The 22,521-nt window shown below is 37.6% G+C and overlaps 1 protein-coding gene across 3 annotated transcripts in view; it reads right to left on the reverse strand.

The window, feature by feature from the left end:
• HDAC9 (histone deacetylase 9) overlaps positions 1–22,521 on the reverse strand; it is a 499,915-nt gene that overhangs the window by 471,767 nt on the left and 5,627 nt on the right. Inside the window, exons 2-3 of one of the 3 annotated variants that reach the window (XM_069773846.1) lie at positions 4,631–4,678; positions 4,155–4,233 (exon numbers count right to left, since the gene is read on the reverse strand). The exons of the other annotated variants lie outside the window; for them this stretch is intronic. The gene's annotated coding sequence lies outside the window, so the exon portion shown is untranslated. The remainder of the gene's footprint in view (positions 1–4,154; positions 4,234–4,630; positions 4,679–22,521) is intronic. 3 annotated transcript variants of the gene reach the window in all.

Below are 22,521 nucleotides of genomic sequence, written 5' to 3' on the forward strand. Positions count from 1 at the left end.
CAAAAGTTTCATTTAAATCTACAATGGAAAAGTGGGTTTATCTGCTTAGTAGCAAAAGGATTTTTGTTGGTTTTGCCATCAAGAATTCTTCAGCTTTTGTTGTTTAGTTAACAGCCAAATATTTTTCTGTTCATTGAAAACAAGTTTCAGTCAAATTTTCCTCAGGAAAAGCATATGGATGGCCAGAGAACATATAAGCTGAGGTTTTGTATATAAACTCACCATAAAAAAATTTTATATTTGCTGTCACTGATTTTTATCAAAGCTTGGGCAAATTTTTTTTACACTAGCTTCTACATACATTAGGCTTCAATTTTGGCTTTTCAATGTCTATAGAACTATTACCACAGAGTCTTTAATTGTTTAAGCAGTTATTTGCATTGTCTGATGAGTAAGAATTTTTGTAGAGCTTGTATTACAACAAAATAAACCTTTCACTAAAGCTGATGCTTTGAAGAACATTTACATTGAATGTCCTTTGATGGTGGATTTCTCTACAGTAGAGCTTTATTTGTCTTCACAAGACTAGTTTAGGATTAAAACTGACATTTGTTAAGAGTATGGTTCAGCAGGGACTACATAATACATGGAAATTTGATTAATGCTTTAGCATTTTCAGCAGCGGAATACAAACCAAGAAAACAGACCTTCTGCATCAGGCAGTTAAACCAGATCACAGGTAGAAGTCTGAAAATCATTTTCATGCACTATTAGTTTTCTGTGATTTCACCAATGTCACTGGGGAAAAAAAAAATAAACAAACACTATCTTTGATAATTTATAAGTTAGTATTATAACACATCGTTCACACAGGAACTTGCCAGCCACAATACAAGAGTCTTACTAATGCACCTGGCTGATGAATTGAACTCATAAAGCAGAACTTTGGAGAAAATTCTGACCTCTGCTGCAAGTGCATATTATCATTTAGCAATAGCACTAGGGCAAAACAACGGGAAAATCTAATGACATTCATAAAGGTCATCGAACATAAGTCTTGTGCAGGAGGGCAAAAAAAACAACACAACCCCCATTCCGACCAAGTTCTTGTCCACTCTCACTCAGTGTCTGAGGGCTGAAAAATAAAAAAAAATTGAAAAAAATAAAAAAAAGACCCAATGCACATCAAATCAACTGGTTGGTTTGTTGGGGTTTTTTTCCCACAACAGGCAAGAAGCATAAGAAAAAATAATTAAAATTACAGTGTTACATTTGGATTTACTGCCAAACTCTTGTAGCAAGTAAATCCAGATGCACAAACAGGAATAGATTTTATGTTATTTTTACTGGCAGAGTCCCAACAACCTGTCCACAGTCCCTGACAGCTCATACAGCTGCAGATTTCCTGCTGCAGGCTCCTCATCACAGATACCTAACACCTTTTGTTTTGTTACAACACCAACCATATTGCAAATTCAACTAGAAACAAGTTTCAACAGAAGCTGCATCATTATGTTTGATGATATTATGCATGCCATACCAGAGACTGGTAAATAAACGTCACATTGAAATATTTTCCAGTATATCTATGGTTTTGCAACTTAGTATAAAGATACTACTATATTTTTTGTTTTATTTTATTTTTAAACTTTAATAGCATGGTGATCAAATTCCTCTTGACTGTAGAACACATGGACAACTTCATCGTTAGATTTGTCTAAAGAGAGTTATGGCAAAGTAAAATCTAACACAAAGTTTGAAAGCAAGCAGAACAGCAAAAAAATATGCCCTACCTAGTGGAAAATGCCTAACCTAATTAACTACTAAACAATTAAAATTATTAAATAAGACACAGATACCTTAAATAAAGGCACAGACATTCACAATGAGAAAGTTCTTTGTTCGAATTCAACTACACTTTATTGGCAATATGAAATTTGAGCTTAAAACTAGTAATTATAGAACAACTACATTGTCCCACAGCTGGAAGAAGCTACTTTCCTCATGAACATAAATATCCCTAACCATAAACCTGTGGCTAAAATAGCCTGCGTAAAACCGGATGAGGTCTCCCGAGAAATGAGTGTAGTGACGTCATCTCCTTTCAAAACCCACTCAAATTCCGAATGAGCCAAATCTCAGGTCATTTCAGGCTCAAAAAACAACAATCAGGCAAATGTAGCATAAGCCTTCTTTTCAGGGATCTCTAGTCTAGCAAAAGATTGAGTAAGACTAAGAAGCAATAACCAGGATTTGTGACTAAAGATTTTTCTGATTAATAAGTCAATTATAAAATTTAAGAAAATAAGTGACATAGGTAACCAATTGAAAATAAAATAACAATAAAAAGTAACCTACTTGCCCACAGGAAGACAGTTACTGAGTATTTAGCTATTTCAGCACTAGTCCACAACCCAACTTCCCAGTAAAATGAAGAATTGGTTTCATGGAATTGATATTATCTTGTACGAATAAGTTAAGAGAAACCTCACTGCAGCCCTTCAATATATATAAAGGGAGGCTTATAGGAAAGATGAGAGAGGCTTTTTACCAAGACCTATAATGACAGGACAAGGGGCAATGGTTTTAAACTGCAAGAGAGTAGGTTTAGATTGGATATAAAGAAGAAATTTTTTTATGATGAGGGCGATGAGACGCTGCAACAGGTTGTCCAGAGAAGTTGTGGATGCCCCATCCCTGGAAGTGTTCAAATTCAGGTTGGACAGAGCTTTGAGCAACCTGGTCTAGTGCAAGATGTCTCTGCCCATGGCAGGGGGGTTGGACTAGATTAATTTTAAAGGTCCCTTCCAACCAAACCATTCATTCCAAGTTCACATATTTATTTTTTTTAATTTAAGTATGCTAAAAGAAAGATCAGTTGATGCTTCTGCTAAAAATTTAAAATTATTATAGATGTTGGTGCAAGGTTTAATAGTGATGAAACAGCTAAATACTGATGAAACAGCTACCAGTGTGAACCAAAGAAAAGCCTTATCAGTAATTTATAGTATTTCTAACACTACTACAAAAAAACCTCAACAAATAATACAGTAAGCACACAATTGAACCCATGCTGACAGAAGTTAGCACACAGCCTTTTCACTTTTCAGTGCTAAGAAATAGCTCTGCAGATGCTGCAGCTACACATGTACTGCATTAGTCCATTAACATTGTTCAATCACCTTACAAAGCTTTTTTTTTTTTAATGCCTAGAAAGATCAAAAAAATGCATGTGTCTCATTATCACTCACAAAGCCTTATAAAGCAGGCATGCTACATTTTCAACCCCTCTTTTTTTTGTTTTAGTGTAAGTAGGAAGAAACCCAATTTCTTAGAGGCAGGTAAAAAGACCCAGTTGCAGCCAGTCAAGGAAAAATAACACCGAAGCTGAAAAACAGAACAGCAGACAGAAGAGGACATGGAAAAGGTTAAGAGAATTTGCTAGGCTGCCAGAAGATGATCTAAGAAACTGAGCTTTATCCCAAGATATGTCTTCAGCTAAAATAGTCAATTATTACAATAAAGAGACAAGGAAAAGAAGCAGTAAGTAAAAGTTATGATGGTGTTCAGAAATGCAGAATTTCCATTCAGAAATAAATGGAAGTATGACAGCATCAGCTGGGAGGGGTGGGGGGAACACAGGGGAAAATTAAAAAAAGAGGTGCAAGGCAACTCAGGCAGTAGGCAAATCAAAGAACCCACAGCTTCATGTACCTTTTTGATGTTTAAATAGAGCAAGACAGCAAACATCTCCATTTCAGCAGGGGGAAAGCATTTTCAGGGGAAGTGGAAAATATATGTATATATAATGCAATAATAAAAATTCGATCCTGCTGAAATCTACAGCAATGTTCTGACATTCTACTACTTCAGTTTCGCAACACTTAAATATTTATTGACATGGTTCAATTTCAGGACAAAAAAGAAAAAGTGGTATCTATTGCCTCTTTGAAAGTTTCACGCTTTTTTATCCTATCTTAGTAAAAATGAAAGATCTTCACAAGCAGACAAAAAAGTCAATGTGCCAAGACCCAGAAAAAGTTCTGTCTTTGCTCTTTTTCTAGTCTTCTGACTAACTGTGGTAGGGAAAAGTAAGAGATACTGATAACTCACTAGAAACTTATTTTTTTTCACGATGCACTTCATATAGCAAGAGAATTAGGTAAGAGGTTCAGAAAGAAAAATTATAGTTTTTTCCTCAAATAATACAATACCTTTTTCAAGTCAGGAACATCTGCTAATACTGTCAGTGAGAAAGACACCTTTTTCTCGGGATGGAGAGGCTTTCATTACCTATGTTTAGGCACGGAAGTCACAATTAAATGCAGGCATCTGCCAAAGAAAATGCATTACAGACTACAGCAGCTGCTTTGATGAAAAATATGTACTATTAATGTTTCCCTGCCACAGCAAAACCCCAGTTAAAAAAAGAGGCATTTAAAGATACAGCTCTGCTTTCTCAAAATGAGATCAGTCAGTCCCATTACAAATACATTATAGAATTCTAGAGCTTATTTCAGTGGTGGAAATGTTATTTCCACTATTAATGTTTAGGATATTGGCCTAAGAAATAACCTCGTTCTGATTCTATTACGATATATACTATTGAAAGACATTGGTTGTCTTCATTATCTCTGGATCACTACCTCACTTTAAAAAACAAATCGTTTGAAGGGCATTTGCATCTTACCTTATATCAAACTGTAGGTCTTGAATATAAGCAGCCACCCTGCGTACTCTGGACATAAAAGTAAAAGCAACACCACAATTTTATTTCAGGTAGATCTACGACTTCATAAATTCTCATCAAGTTCTTCATTCTAAATTGTTTTGTATACATGAGAAAATGCTGTGGGTCTATCTCAGCCAGAACTGCATCTCCCACAACATCTGATGCTTACATAAAGTGTACAAAACCACAAAAAGTGCATACTGACATCTCCCAAGTTTACTCTTCCAGTGATTTACAGTCTAAGGATTTCCCAAGCCAGAAGTCTCTTGCACTAAGTAGACCTTAAAAGATTTTCTTTTGGTTACAGCCTTCATTACTGAATGACAACACAAAAAAAAGTTAAAAAAGCCATTTTTAGATATGTGTAAATCCCTTCTCTTCCTACAAATAAGGATATTAAACTTCAGTTAGGGATCCACGTTGGCTGAAGCAGATATGTGCTTCTCAACCTCACCCAACAGCTGTGTTTAATGTGTGTTAGTGGATGCACTCTAGTCTGCATCCTACTTCAGATTTCCAGAGCAAGACTTGAACCCTATCAATACACACTGTCATAAACTAATTGCCACAAAAGACTTGTTACTATTAATAACTTTGATGGACAAAACTCTATACTGTCTCTTCACCTCCTGGTAAAAGAAAGATCAGAGAGCAAAAGCTACCTTTCCTCCCACTGCTTACCAGGACAAGAGACTCCTTTTGCTGCCTGTACAAATGCAGAAGGGACTATGATAGCAATTCTGGTGGACAGTTAAGCATTGTCCAGTGAGCATCTGCACTGGTCTATTTCTTTCACATGCTTGCTTTATTTTTTAATCCCCATCTCCCTCCCCCCCCCCCGACTGTTTTCTCAGGGATAATAGAGTGTGCAGGTACCAGCAATAAAACCAAAAAGCTGCATCTACACAAAATTCTAGGTGCATTCAGCACAATAGCAAAAATAAGAATTGTTTTAAGGTTGCACAGTAAAAATACGTCATTCCAAAGACCTTATTGTTGGGGGAGGATTCTCCCCACACTGGAAATCTAATTGACACACTATGTCAGAACTGATCTGCAATCTCTCTTACTGACTGCACAAGGAAAAAAATACTACAGTAACATTTAAGAAAGAAGGGAATTAAGGATTCCTGCTGATAAAAGATGTAAAATACAACCTTCAAAGACAGCTTATGTGAAATTAATCTGTGAAATACTAAGACAAAAAAAGTAAAGTTGGGAAACTTGAATTAACTAACACCATACCTTACTCACATCAAGCCAAGGTTTCAATGACACTACTCAAGACCTTATGCTCCCACTGTGAAAAAGTTGGGGTGTGGGGAGGAAAGAAATAAAAAACTCTTCTAATATTTTCTTGAAGTCCTTGTGTCCACAAGCAGAACCCTCCAGCTATAGAAGAAAGCAGAACAGCACATTTTGCTGACAGAGAGCTTGCAGTCTGCACGCCCTCACCAAATCAGCTACATCCTATAGTGATGTGGTAGGTGGGACTCAATGGAAGCAGCATTGTCTCCTGCCTGCAAGCCACTCCCAGAGCACCCGTGGCCTAGATCTTATGCTTGCTAGACACATTAATATTTTGGTGTGCAGCCCATAACATGAGGAAGGCTGGTCACCTAATTTTGGTCAGGTGAAAGCAGCAGGTCTGGACAGTTAAGCTGAGAAGTAGAAAAAGACAAGAATAGGACACACAAAGGAAATCAACCTTCAGCACGTTCTATCTTCCATCTAGAAAGACATGTTAAGAGCTGCCAAAAAGAAAAATTACTCTCCTTCTGGTTTGCACACCATTCTTGGACAATTTGGTCCAGAAGAATACAGCATTTAGATTTTTGCTTTCTAGGTTAATCTAAACACTGTGTGGCTCCATTCCTCCAGCTGTGCTACAGCCTGCTCCCTTCCTCCATCCCTTTAAATACACAGGCAGCACTGATTAAGTAGTATTTACATCAGTAAAGCTATCGCTTGTTCAGACACTTTTACCACTAAAACTGTTCTTCTATACACTGAACCAATTAAATTTTACTATCAGTATTTTGGAAAGTGTCTTGTGGTTTGGGTCAGCTATCTGAAATCCTAAATTTCTTAGTCTGTCATTACATCAAGTCAATACCCAATTAACTTGGGGAGTGGAAAAGGAACTCAAGTGAAGACTTGAAGGAAAATAGGTGTTATACACAGGTTTCTTTAAAAAAAAAAAAAAAAGAGAGAGAGAGAAAAAGAAAAAAATGTTACAGGGAATACCAGCCTTTAGTCTTCAGCAACACATTCCCTTCATATCACTTTCAGGTATTCAGTAGTAATCCGTTTGTTTTGAAACCAAAAATAGTTCAAATGCCATTTCAAGTTTCCTACGTAAAAGCTCTTTTGAGATTAAGACACAACAGAATACTGGCCATATTTAGGCCTACTTTTAGGGAGCTTTTCTTAATCACGTCTTATTCTATAGCATTGTCTCCTCTCCAGTTCACACACTGTAAAATCATAGTGGCTTTTTGATCCTCAGTTCTCTTTGTTTATCCCATACCTCCTTAGTCTCTTGTCATTTACATAACCTGCTGCAGTCACAGCCCTCTTCCAACCTCCAATTCTTCTGAAAATACCATTAGGAATATTCAGTGAAGTATCTGCACAAATATGACTAAAGAATAGCTTATAGAGACCTCCTTTCACTGGCCACAATAGGTACTCCAGAAGTCAGAGCTACAACTAACGCTCCGAGAGGTAGCTGGTACTCAGTGACTGCTATCAACAGTTCCAAAGGGTTTTTCAACACCACTTCTTCAGCAATCCAACCCACTCTGCCTGGGATTGCCACATCACTCGACTAACACTGGGTTGGTCATACAGGTTGCTTTGACTATGGTAGTGCAGTAGATAGTCAGACTAAAATTGTGAAAAAAGCAAACAGTGCGGCAGCTTGGCGTGAAAGAATTTACTCTGGTTCTCCTGTTCAGACACACTAAATCCATTACTAGTTAATTACCTTACGCTTACAAATTCCAATCATTTGCCGCACAGTAAGTTAAACTCAATCTCTTTATTTTTATATTCCATTTTCCTGTATCTCCCACATCTTCCATACTATACATACTGCCTGTTGCGTTGACTCACTTTAGCCTTCAAAGGAGTTTGCCTAATGTTAATAAAAACTTGACTAATTTTTGGAAAGGGTCAATGTGCTCACTACAGGTTAATCTATTCACAATGCTGTGGTCTTTAGCTGCCTCTTGGGACTCATTAGCTGCATTTATGCAACTGTGCACACATTTACAATGCATGTTCTTTGTAAGATTTAAAGATTTGATCTAACAAGGGCAAACTTTGTTCCAAGTCATCCATAAAACAATCAATTAAATTAATCATGAACATGAAGTTAGGCACATACCTTACTCTTCACCAAAAAAAAAAAAAAAAAGTGCTGCATAATCACAGAGAAGAAAAAAGCCAGGCTCTTATTCAATTACAGTGCAATATTTGACCCCCATTTTGCCTCTAACTGCTTCTAAAAAGAAACAGAAAAGTAATTGCTGATACACCTGTGTTACATAAGAAAAGGAAGGACAAGTTTAATATTTGCAATGCTAACACCAAAAAAGGAACTACTTTAGTCCCCCCCCAAAAAAAACCAACCCAAACCCACGCTTAAATGCAAGTACATCTTGCTGGCACTTAAAAACATAGTTTGTAAACTGACTGTTACAAATAATCTGATTAGGTTAATAATGAATACTTAAAGGATATATTCAGAACACAGAATAAACCCGAACCTGTTACTATCAACATCATTAAAGACTTAATCAGTGTATCAGCGTTGTATCAAGGTCAGAAACTTCTAAGTTAACAGTATGATTAAAAACAAGAGGGGGAAAAAAAAAAAAAAAGAAAAATTTGAGCTGTCAACATACTGAAATGCTTAAGATCAGGTCCTACCTATATTGTAATATGTATTTCAAACATACAGAAGGCTAAAATGCAGTCTTTTCAGATAAGAGCTAGCTTGAACTGGTAGCATCTCCAAGTTCAATAGTTCTCTGTACATCTATCTTACACCAAAGTAAATCTCCAACTAATCACCTGTACTGAGTCTTGACTCTTAAACCAGATTCTTCCAGCATGTCACAGCTTGACATCCCCACAACAATATCAGAACATTCTTCAAGCATAAATGAAACATTAGCTTATCTTTCAAAACTTACCTTTTCATGCTCATTTTAGACCCATCCTCTCAAAACAGCCCCCAAACTGGCTACCATCAACTCAGCCCTTCTATACAAGTCATCACCCTACTATTCAGATGCTCCCTCTCATCACCTCAATTTGCCCATCTACTCATGCCTTTCTCCCCAGGCGCCAATATTACCACCAAACTTGTGTGTCAGCTTTCCCTCTAAATTTACAGATTTCCTCATATGTTAACCATTTTCTGTAATCTCATTACAGAGCCTCAGCGACTACCTTGCCAATGTACCTCTTTCTTTACACAACTTCAGCATCACCCACAATCAATTAATTTTGATATTTTTCTTCCTCAGATCAATCTTTAACAACTTTCTATAATCCCCTTCTTTGCTGGCACATTCCCACTCCTAGATGATATGCATCCAACTGGTTGAGTGTCCCAGGTGTTCATCCAGCACCACTTTCAACCTGAGCTTCTCTCATCAGCTTGGATCAAGATAAGACTTTGTCTGGTTATCTATGTCGACCTATGTCAATCTACGGCATAGGAATAAATCTGTATATTCCTGTTAATTTCTTTTCAGATATCTGTCTATATACTTATTTTTATTTGCTAATAATATAACAGACGGTCCTGTTTAGATGTGCTCCCCAGCCATCAATCTAATTACTCTGATTTTTAAAAATCCTCTCTTTTCAACACTGCCCACTGATGTCACCAAATTCTATGATTTGCCTTCCCCCATCTATGGTTTTTTTTCTTTGACTACAGCACTTCCACTGTTGCTGAAACATAAGAATGTCAAAGGGTTCCTTCATCTCATATGACTCATATTCATCATTAAAACGCAAAGAAAAGGCATAAAAGAAAACTGAAACTCACAAAACAAATCTAAGAGCTTTGCTATATAGGTAATGTGTCGTCATTGTTTTCTTCAAAAGGTCTTTGTGGATTGAAAACACAGATAAAATTCTCAATCTGTGCAGTCTTTGCTTTGAGCTAAAACCCTAGCTTTCTACGAAGATTATTAGAAAAAACATATTTAACTTATCTACGTTAAAAAAAAAATATCACTGAGTAAGTGTTCAAAGAATACTACTATAATTAAACTGACAGGAAAAGATCAAAAACAACAGGGTAAGCATCTTTAAATTTAGGCAGGTACAGTAATACTTCTATAGAGCACTGAAGTCTAGTATCTGTCACAGATACTTTGAAAAGTATCAGTCCTTGGTTTCACTTGGGAGTACTTCAGCATATGTTTTACAGGACCAAGTTCTAAATTATGAAATCAAAATCTGAAAGGAACAAACTTCAAAGTATAAGACTAGCTTTAACAGACACATTTATTTCTTATAACATCAACTCACCGTATGGGTTTATATATGAAATGTAATAACTGACTATAACTTCCGTAGTGTATTCCATTTGCTGGTGCTAGGTGTGTGACACTTTTCCTCTGTGTTAGTCGGCATTTAAAATAAATGTGAAAATAAATGAAAACTAAATTGTACAGATAAGAAATTAAGTTCTGTACATCCTGTATGTATGTACAAATATATTTCATTCAGTAATATTGCTTGTATATATTGTAATAATGTATTTCATTCTTTTCACAAGATTGCCATACCACATGCTTTAATAAATAGCAGCTTAAAATTTTTATTTAGCAAAAATGGCTTTGCTGAACACTGTTTTAAGTACACTTTACTATGGAATCCATTACTTTCAATTACATTAATTGGATTTTAAAGGGGTATGACGTGTTTTAGAAAGAAAGAAGTTCAGTTTAAAGCCCTATGAAAGAAATCAAGTAGTAAAAGGTGCAATATTCAAAATTGCAGGTATCTGAACATTTCTACACAAAATACTGTGTTTAAGAATTCTGAGACAAAAAATCCTTGCAGCTCATAGAAGCACCTGGAGACAAAAGTGAAATCTCTATGAGAATTTAATCCACAAACACTGAAAAAGTAATCCCAGTCGGTGCAACGAGGACTCATCAGAGGTACGACTGTGATATAAAGACAAAATGCTGTGGAAACTGCTCTAGGGAAGAGTGACCACAGCATGAGTGCTTTTACAATGCATTCAAGAAACTACACAGCAGGAAGGAGAAATGAGTTGGAAGAAAGAGAAGCATTTCTAAAACAGGTAGTTTGAAAGAGGAATTTGAAAGACAAAGTTGTATTTTTGAAAAAGCATTCATCCAGAAAATTAAAAGCTCACTTAGAGGAAAGAGGTAAAGAACCACTTTTTCTTTTTTCATATGGTTGCATGCTTACTGTTAATTTCATAGCAACTGTAGGTGAATTTTCCCTTATGAATGCATGAAAACAGTTAAGAAGAAGAACCAGCAATTATTGTTTAAGAGTCTTAAATGATTTAGATGCATCAGCCTGACTTAAGCCCAGAAACCTCTGAGCTGTCACTTACCTATGCCAGTAAGAGCTGAACCGAGATCCTTTTTTCACATAACTTGTCTTCATATCTACATTTGATGGTGTATCTAATCTAAATGAGATCTGACAGAAGGGATCCATAAATGCCACAGGGGGAAGGATGAATCATTATGATCACTCTGAACAGAAAAAAGTAACCTCTTCAAGCAATAGCAGCGTACTTAGAGCTCAGAGAAGCAGCGGTGTTATTAGCAAGTTCTTCACTAATATCTTTACAAATGTGATACTTTCTGTAGCACTTGCTGAATACTTTGTGTTCACCTGCTTCCTCAAATGTTCAGTTAGGGAAGAAATCCATTGGTATCATTTAAAAGGCAACCTTCTAGGAAAAACATTCAAAGAACAAGCTAAAAAATGTTCTGCCACGCCATCATATCTCACCCTCTCCTTAGCAAGTCTCTACTAAAGCTTGTGTGTGAGAATTAGAGAAACAGCCATTTCATTTCTAAAGGAAATCCCTTGGCACAAGTCGGGGTGGTGATCTAGGAGCCATATGCAACCACATTTGGATGGCCACATGTGGATGTATAACTGCGCTACCAGTAAAATTTCATGGTCATACATCAGGTACTCCAGAAGAAGGAAACATTCTAAGTTGAGGTTTTAAAAAGTTCAGTATCCAGAAATTGTGAGCACTATCCTGGGCTTCATGCAACATCTGCCCCTTCCATGAAGCTCTATATAAAACATTTAGAGGCTGCCACCAGCCCTGGTAGTGTATCCTCGGGGCACCTTCAGTGAAGCGCCAGAATAATCTCCAGACAACCTCTCCTGCCTCAGGACCTTCTCCCAGACCCATACCAGAGGCACAGCCTAGAAACAAATCCTCAGATCCCTCAGACAAGTTTCCTGGATCTCACCGACTTCCCCTAAGGTGCTGAGGAAGAACTAGACTAAGTTTGTGTCTACAGCTACTAATTTTGCCGTTTAGACAGTGTCCTGGTTTCGGATAGGATAGAGTTAATTTTCTTCCTGGTAGCTGGTACAGTGTGTTTTGGACTTCATGCAAGAATAATGTTGATAACACAGTGATGTTTTAGGTAGGATAAGCACTACTTAGCAACAAGTTAAGGATTTTTCTGTTTCCCATTCTCTGCCAGCGAGCAGGTGTACAAGAAGCTGGGAGGGAGCGTAGCCAGGACAGCTGACCCAAACTAGCCAAAGGGATATTCCATACCACAGAACATCATGCTCAGTATATAAACTGGGGGGAGCTGGCCGGGTGGCGCAGATCACTGCTCGGGCATCAGTCAGTGGGTGGTGAGCAATTGCATTGTGCATCACTTGTCTTTTCTTGGGTCTAATTTCTCTCTTTTTGTTATATACTTTTTCATTACAATTATTATTGTTGTTATTAAATTATTTTAGTTTATTTTAGTTATTTTATTTTTGTTATTAAACTGTTCTTACCTCAACCCATGAGTTCTACTTTTTTTTTTCTAGTCCTCCTCCCCATCCTACTGCGAGGGGGGAGGAGGGAGTGAGTGGCTGTGTGGTGCTTAGTTGCTGGCTGGGGTTAAACCACAACAGACAGAAAGGAAGTTCAAGGATAAAGATACATAGGTTCTGCCTAGAGGACACATGCTCTTTTAGATATTTGTGAGACAACCTGCCCAAGCAGTAAAAACATGGAAGGTAACACCTGAAAAAGTCAGAACTATCCCTTCCCTCTCATCGTCCCAAAACTTGCTCTTACATGAAAATTGCCTCAGAGAAGCAAAGTTCTAGGCTAGACACATGTACAGGTAACTTAATCTGATTCAGCAGAAGAAAAAGCCAGATGTGATAGGCTGTATATCCTACCCAATTGCCAGACCCCAGAACTGGGGGAATTCAGACCTATCTTACCACCCCTATCTCACAGGAGGAGAACATGTGAGCTTTTACATACAACCATCCTCCATCCTGCAGAACAAGAGAGAAACAAGGACTTACAACTGTACCATGAAAGGCAGGTAATGAAGCCCCGCACTGAAGTACCACCATGACCTCTTGACTACAGCTCGAGAGACTCCAGTTCTCCCAGCATTCTTGTTCTCTACTGGAACTGCCTGCCTGCAGCTCAGTAGACACCTAACTACTTAAGAGATGCAAAACAGGAAAACTTCTTACACAGCAGAACCTCCAGGCTTGATTTTAGACCAAACACAGCTATCCCACTTCTAGCATCACTACATCAGCTCTCTCCTGGATATGACTGGGACAGATCATCAAGTGAAGCAGCATTGTCATAGAGAGAGCACACGACTGCTACTTTCGAGCATCCACTCCACTCTGAAGGAGGGGGACTTGAATCAAGTGTCTTGATCCACTTATTCAGCTCAGTCTAGAAACACACAAAATAAAGACAGAGCATTACCAAGTTGCTTTAAGCCATTTTTTCCTCTAGGTCTCCTATCCAGGATGTATTTCATAGTCTGCAAAGCCAAAGATCACAACTACTGTCTCCAGACGCTTGCTCACTCCCCTGTATCTTAAACATGCCAGGCATTGCTTAGACCTATTCTCCTGGTCATGAGCAGACAAAGGATCAGAATCACATGGGAAGTTACCAACCTGGAGAACCAGAGATTTGAGGAATAAATAGTAAACCTAAGCTGGTTTTGAATGTGTAACATGGGCGGGACCTGGCCATAACTGCTGACTGTCCATGCTAGGAGCACACGCTCACACTGCTTAAGCATACTCTACTGATATCTCTGGTTAGGCTTGGAGCACCAACTGCTGAAGACACTTGAGAAGGCACTCATGCCTCTCTATTCAGCTTGTCCAGAACCCTGTGCTGTGAGCTAGTAATCACTTGTCCATTAAACAACGGTGGGATGCTGCTTGAGCTTTGCTGTTTTCAGTCTGTGGAGCCTGTGTTACTTTGGTTGTCACCTCCTTCCTGCCATCAAAGGTTGGCGACAGGCAGACATTCTCCTGGCATATAGCTGGAGTTTCATGAAGGCTGAACAAGAAGCATTAGAAGTTGCAGGCAGAGCTGAATGGTGGCTGCTGCTTGTCTTGGAAGAATCCACTCATTGTCCAGAGGGCTTCTGTGATTTGGATGCCGAGCATGGCAGGACTTGTCTCAGGAAAAGATGAGCTTTTCTTTTTCCTTCACCTCCCACTGCGAGTTGCCCCTCTTGAGTCTGAGTCACTAAGAGGCCTGTAATCCAAAAGTCATTATTCAGGCCAGAAGACAGAAAAAATTAGGATAAGACTTGTCCACACTGGTTGCCTGTGGTTGGTAGACAGCTTTCTGTTTAGAGCTGTGAGACAGACTGGGACTCAGGCCGTCATGGAGATTGGGAAAAAGCTGTGGGGAAAAATATAGGGAAAGAAAACATCCTTACTCACAAAAGGAAGAATCATCATGTCTAAGAAGCTCTTGTACCAGCACGGAATGTATCAATATTGGCTCAGTGTGTGCCCCTTAGTGCGAATACGTAATACCATTGTGATTTCCCATGACTACACAGCCACTAGGCCAACATACCGGCCAGCTGTTTTCCCTGGGTAATATGCTTCCTCTCATCATTGTTTTAACCAGCTAGTCTACAATGGATTTGAGAAGAGACAATGCACACAGGCACCTTGCAATACTACTGAACTCCAGCCCCTTCTCTACGGGATCTGGTGCAGCGAAGTAGTCAGAAGATGGAAGAAAAAAAGTAAAAAATTAATTGGATTGCTGGACAATATTGCCAGCACCTTGCATGCTTAAGAATGCTTAGACATCTAGATGAGCCTGCAGAGATGCAACAGCTTGGGATGTAGGCCTGAGCAGCTAGAGGATACAAAGTTGTACACATAGGGAAATTAGTCCTATAATTAGGAGTAATTTTGCCACAACTTAATTCAGATTCATAGTTTTAGAGTGGCATCTAATGTTTCTCTGTGCAGGAAGACAAATCCCAGCCTTCATGAGCAATCACGGATAAAACTCTACATGCTTAGACACAGTCATAGCATTCCGCTTTATCTAAATAGTATTTATGCCCACAGGACACAGTAATTCGAGGGTTACTGAAATTTGAATAAAATTATAAAGAAACAAACATTCTTTTTGCATGATTCATGTGAAAAATGTCCTCCTTTGCTACTGAAACAGCAGACTGAAATTGACTGCATTTAACCTTATTGTAGAGAGGAATGCAGAGTTTAGGTCTTTCTCATACAGGTGAGGTGACAGTTTCTTCATACCTCATTATTCTAAAAAACAAGGTGTTGAAAGTGCTTTCTTTCCTTCAGCTTCTTTACTTCAGTTATTCAATTGACTCCAAATTGTCTCCAGTGCTTATACACAAAGCTGTAATTACCTTCTGAGTGTCAGTAATAAGAAATAAGGGAAAATACAGCCCGTTCTGTAACAAAATGACAGATTTTACAACCTTACACAGAATGGAGGGCTATTCTGTTGATTCTTTTTCATTCCAGGAATTATGCACTGAATATTGAATAAATTCTATTATACTATTAAATCTAGTTTATTTCTATTGGGACATGAAAGATGACTCTTTCTAATCAGGAACTCAGCCCCAAAATAGAGTGGGCCTTCAAAAAAAAAAAATCAAGAAATAATCAGGCTTCACTATTATTTGATGCTGTTGCCTATCCAGACATTAATTATTCAACTCTGTACATCCTATACACTTCCAGCACAATGGGAATATGGGTATTCAAATAACAAATATGTGGTGAAATTTTATTTTTTTTTACTTTGAGACTCCATTAGCTCTTTCAATATTTATCTGACTCATGATATATCTCATAGCTATGTGAAAGGGCTGTTTTCCTTCCACAGTATATAAGGTGTTGGTATGAACCTGGCTATGACTCTTGATCAAGTAAGAGAGAGAAAAAAAATGAGACTCTCTGGAACAGATCCAAGATACCATGCCATGGAGAACAGTTCTGTAGTGACCTCTTCTTGAAGCTTCCAGGGTGAAGTTAGAGGCAGGATGGAGACGAAGAGTTCTTTGGTTATATTCACTTCCTATTGCTCCCAGGTAATACTTCTCTGTCAGTGACATTGGTTGGCTCTGAGTATTTTCTAGTTGTCATCAGCCAATATGATCTTGACTAATCCAGTTGCCTATATTAGCTCTTATATCCAAGCCCAAAGCCTCCATTTGCTTCCCAGAAATACTCACTTCCACTTAAATCATTAAGATTTTACTGGCTTTATTCTCACATGCAATTCTTAGGATGAAAGTTATTTTTTCTCCTTTTACTACAGAACTGTAATAAAATAGGCAAAGCTTCTATTAATTTTCAGATGTACTGCAAAAGAAAAAAAATCAATGTAAAGCAAAACAACAGAATTCCAATCTATTACTGTTAGGAAACAGGAACCCCAGCACGGAGTAAGCTTGCAGTTACTAAACCAAAGAGCTTCCTCATCTATTCCAGATTAAAAAAAAATATTTTTCACTCCTTAAATTTCCCTTTATTTCTTCTGGCAGCACTGTTCTTAGTGTCTAATTAATACATTTTTTAGAGATGGATGCAGAATGAAACATAACTGGTTTCAAGTACCATTTGCTATGTAGCATCAATGCTTACTGCCCATATGCACAGCATTACTTTGACTTTAAACAATTAACCAGTTGGAAAATGGTTAGAACCACACAAATTCCTGATTCAGGGACAATTATTTCTTCATCCGTCTTCTACACAAAAATTGTATCTATATTTGTAGTTCTAGTGATGCCACAGCCAACACTATTCTACACCAGGGTAAACCTAGAGAATTCAAAAGTAGCAGTCATCTTTCAAAATAGAAATACTATTATTAGTACCCCCTTTCATAATAAAATATGAAACTTCTTTAATTCTGTATTACATAATAAAGTATTATAATATATAATAAAACAGGTGAAAAACCTAGAGTTATACACTGATTATTCACATTAATCCTATGTATTTATTAGTAGTTTCTGACAAAAGCTTCCTGACCAAAATGGGTAATTGTCTTTACTCAGTGCTTAGTTTTTCCAGAAGCTTAAATTTTACAGAAAAAGTTCCACAGAATTTACGTTATGCTTCAGATTTTTAAAAATCACCCAAAGTGTGAGAATCCAATTACTATTAAAATTCCGGGGACTGGATGATGATATGCAATTAGATTTAATTCAGTATAATTAGACTGAATCGCTAGCTAACACATTTTCAACCTGATGCAAGTCAGATTCTCATTTTATTTACCTTGATATGTGTCAGTAATATCAGCTCTGTTAATATCAGCATAGTTAATTATTCCTTTGCCTAACTGAAGCAGCAACATTAGTGGAAAAAGTCTGTAGATAAGAGAATAATAGCCTGCATATGAAAATCTGACATATCAGTGCACTCATGTTCAGTAACCGCTTTAAGGATGAAGAGTCATAGCCTTTGCTTTGATTTGTGTGTGCTTAGCACATATTCCACATCCCTTCATGATGTATGATTTTAAAAAAAAAACAAAACAAACAAAACAAATATGAACAAAAGATAAACAGATTAGACCCCAGTTCTGCCCTTGGCAATCTATGCAGCTCCCATTCACTCTAGAATATAACTATATACCACAACAGATTTTGGTCTTTTTATTATCTTGATTTTAACATATCTGGAGCAGGAAGCTATATAGTGTTCTTTTTCACAAAGGAGAGTAATATAGAATCCCTGTATAAGTACCATAGCAATAGGGACCTGAAAAAGAAGCAATCATATGATGATGTAAGAGAAATACTTCAGCTTACATATCACAGTTAATCAATTTCATGCAAGAAAGTCACCCTCCATCAGAGCAGCCAAGCATAATTTGAAGTATTTTTTTTAATCTAGCTTACTTTTCATTTGTTTTGATTATATTTCTGTGGCCTTAAAACATGAAAAATATGCCTTTTCAGGCTCTCTGTTGAAGTACTTAGACTGAAATCACTGCAAAGAATACATAGCTTTTTTTCTTAACACAATAATGGATTTATTATGTTGCTTCATTATCTATACAGAAGTGTATTTTGACCTTTCTGACACTTCCACACATAAAACCTAAGTTATGGCCCAAATGTCACCTTAAAAAGACAGGCTCTCAGTTGTGTCTCCTGTCCTCTCCCCCAGCCCAGTCTCTTCTTACAAAGATAGCAATACAAACGCTCCACAGAAATGAAAGGAGTGAGGAGAAATTATGCATACAGACTTCACAGGCAACAAACATCCCAGCAGCTCTCTCCAAAAGTACTGGTGACCATTCTGAGGATAAGTAAACGGGAAGCAGAGTCAAAAATGACACTCGATTTGTCACTACAAAGTCAATCAGCACTTTCACATTTTTCACATGCTATGTATACAGACTCTCCATAAAAATTGCAGTGAAATTGTGGAAGCAGCTCTGTTGTTACTTTGTGGCCTAGAGAAAAATGATTTCATTTGCCAGACACCCAAAAAAATCTCCTACGCATACCACCACACTCTGTTTTCATGTAATCAGAATACACTGAGGAGGCTACAAACTTATATTTAGGCATCACTAAGGAAAACTAGTGATGGGGGGGGACAGAAGCATGCAGATATTTTGGTGTAGGGAAAATGTACCTAGAGTGCATGCCAAAATCTGTTAAAATTATTTAAAGGTAATTGACAAAAGATGGCAAAGAAGAATCATCAAGAATTATTTTTTATACACTTTTTTAGCTCCTCCACTGCTTTGATGGTCTGTCTAAATTCTATCAGCCTCTCTGGGTAGCTCTAATGACTAAATGAGCACTTAACTGCTGCCAGCTGCAATCCCAACAACTTCCATGCTCCCTGCCATTTCTGCTCCTGGCTGGGAAAGAGATGACTATACTACAGTCTTCCACAGTGCATGTCTTCAGCAGATCTGAACCTTGAACAGGGCTTTCACAAGCTCTCCTTGTAATCTTACCTGTTTCTCCCAATACAAATAGCCCATCAGAGGTGAAAATTTCATGTGCAAAGGTGACATCCTGATCTCATTATTTTCAATTGAGGTCCCAACACTTAAAATCAGTATCCTCCTCAGCAAATTGTTTAGAGATACCCATTCCTATCACCTTCTTTTGAAATCTGCAGTTTCTTCATAATCTGAATCAGTATCAATGACATGCATTAGCACAAGCAAAAAGAATGGTTGATCAGCTTTTAGAAGTCCTAAAGAAGTTTCATCACATTAATAGACTGGTATTGCTCTAGTCATACGTATCTCACTGAAATGCAGCAAAAACCTAGGGTTACACACCCATTAATCACATTAATCCTGTACCTTTTTCACTAGTATCTGATGAAAGCTTCTTGACCAAAAAAAGCATTTAGTAACTTCATTTTCCAAAGCTTTGTACTCTTTTGTTTCAAATTACTAAAAGATAACAATATTCAATAAAATTTTCAGATCAGGACTCTTAACTTCTTTCCTTCAGGGAGGAAAAAAAAAAAAAGTATAGCCAGATGGAGTGGGAGACAAGGTGTATGTGACAGCAAACAAATATGGATACTTCATATTCTTCCAAGAGACTTTTTGTAGAAAACCTGGATTTATTGAGCGCAGCTGAACATTCTCTTTGATGCTTACTTCATTCACAGATCTTCATAAGAGACTAATATGTTTGAAATAGGAAGAACTAGCACCTCTGAAAAGTTTTACTCAGCTTTTTCTTTGTTACATTACGTTCAACAGTGCTCTGCGTTCAGTGCAAATTGTCCACCTTCAAGCAAGGAATGTACCCGTGCAACAGGAATAGATTGCCAGGCTGCTACTACAGACAGTATCCATAAATTAAACCTAGATATCTCATTTATAAATGAAAATACCTTTCTCTGACTCATATCTTGGTTTGGATTCCCCTCCAAACTATTCACTCTTGTCCGCTCTGTGGCCCTGATTGCCACAGGACTTCATCTTGACCATGTGTTCACTCCGTTGCTGTTGATGAGATTGAACTTCAGTTCCCCACCGCTCCCTACTTATTCTGATTTTTATGGAAGGAAAACTGAGTACACAGAGGCCAAAAAGGATCCAATGGCAACCTCCAGCTAGATCCCTGGTGTGTAAGATGGAGGTCAACAGGGCAGATCTAACCCACATTAGAAGACTCTTTATGATCTGTTTTAGCTATTGAATATTATTTTCCATTTCAACTCACTGATCTTTGAATTTATAATATGTTTTCAGAGAATATAGAGAGTAACTATTTATATCCAAAAAAACCCAGCTTCAACTCCAACACAGAAATATCAAAATTTCACTTACTCTTAATAGTATGGCTTATTATTCAATGTAGACAATGTTATATTGTCTACCAAAAGAGGAAGCATAAAAGATTAAAGTGATAACTGTATCTATTGTATATTGTCAGCATATTCCTCTAATTTTAAGCTATATATGAACAACTGAATAGCTATCTATCCATGAATCAGGTAAAATATCAATAATTTATACATTTTACACACTAAACACAGTTACTATGCGCATGCTGCTTATTTTCCATTTGGAATTTAGTGTTTCTTTTTTTTTTCCTTGGAAATCTTAAAATTCGCACCTGCAGTTTACCCACCTCTTGTCAAAAGCAAGGCTTCAGTTCAATAGTTAGGCACCCTGGTGACTTAATGATAACTGTCAAAAACTTGAATAAAGAGTTTTGTATAATTAAAAGCCTAGACATACAGACTATCTGTGTCATGTCATTTTCTTCATATGCTTCTATAAAGGAGATATTTGAATGCATGTAAAGTGTTTTAAAATTCCAATGTCACATTACTGCCCTACTCCAAAATAACATGACTTACGAACTTTTCTGATAAGAACTATCGAATAAACTGTGTTTCTATGTAAGCTGCAATAACAAATTCTTAAAAGCACGTAATAGCTTGTATTAATTTTACAGTGTCAAGACAGTACAGTTCTGCTCAATGCCTTATTCATGGATTTTCAGAATCTTGTGCTATTTACTACTTGGTAGATTTACCAATATGAAGTTTTAGGGTTCCCCTTTACTCAAGCACTAGACCTCCTTTGGAATACTGCATCCATTCTTGGTGCTTCCAATAACTGAAAGATGCCTCCTCCTGAGTCCACCAACATAGTCAGGGGCTGGAGCACTTGCCCTGTGAGTAGAAGCTGAGAGAGCTGAGCTTGTTCAGCCTGGAGACAAGATAGCTTCAGCGGGAACCAAACATCAGCCTGCCAGTGCCTATGAGAAGGTTACCAATGACATGGAGCCAGGCTCTTCACAGACATGTATGGCACAAGAACAAGAGACAACAGTCATGAATGGAAACGGGGAGGTTATGTCTCAACAAAAAGAAGAAAAATTGCTATGAGGATAATTAAGTATTGGGTCTGATTGTCCAGAGAGGTTGTGGAATCTCTTTCCTTGGAGGTTTTCCAGACCGAATTGGACAAATCCCTAAGCAACATGGTCTGAATTCAATGTTGACTCTACTCTGACCAAGAGGTTGGACTACAGACCTCCTAAGGTCCCTTCCAACTTGAATGCTTCTGTGATTTAGTGTAATCATGAGCACTACAAAGTAACAGGAAATGAAACTTCCAGTTTGACCTGAAAACATCCTAGGACACATCAGTCCAGCTTTTTATAAAAAAGATAGAGTATTACCACCCTTGGACAAGGCATTAATGAGAATTCTATAGGCACAGACTACCATTCTGGTCACATTTGCTGAAGAAATATAAATTCAGATTAAAAAGGATACAAAGAAGGGCACAAAGATATCTGGAGGAATAGAGATATTCTTGCATGAAAATAAATCAGAAGGGTAAACTCAGTCTGACTAAATGAAAACTTAGAGGATGTATGATTTCTGCTTTACCAAAAAGTAAAACCAGGAAAGTTATAAGATAATTTGTATTTAAACAGGTATAAATTGACCATGTACCAATCTATTAGCACACTTACCTAGAGTTCTCATTACAAGTCTGCAAGTATCTTTCCATCCCTTCTCGATTTACTTGTAGAGTTTATAGCTGATGACATGCATCAACTCCAATAATAGTTTATTCTGGGGAAAAAGGGGGGGGGGGGGGGGGGGGGGGCAGGGCAGAGATAAAAAGAGAAAAACACAGAAAAAGGGAAAGGGAACTGGAAGAGCAAAAGGAGAAAATAGAAAGGGGAAAGTCAAAACTCCCTCCAGTGGCTAGCCAAGAAGAGAACTGACAGGGTCTCCCCAATAAACATCCTCTCTCAGGCATCCTCTCC

Source organism: Haliaeetus albicilla, chromosome 2 (assembly GCF_947461875.1).
Source record: "Haliaeetus albicilla chromosome 2, bHalAlb1.1, whole genome shotgun sequence".
NCBI lineage: Eukaryota > Metazoa > Chordata > Aves > Accipitriformes > Accipitridae > Haliaeetus > Haliaeetus albicilla.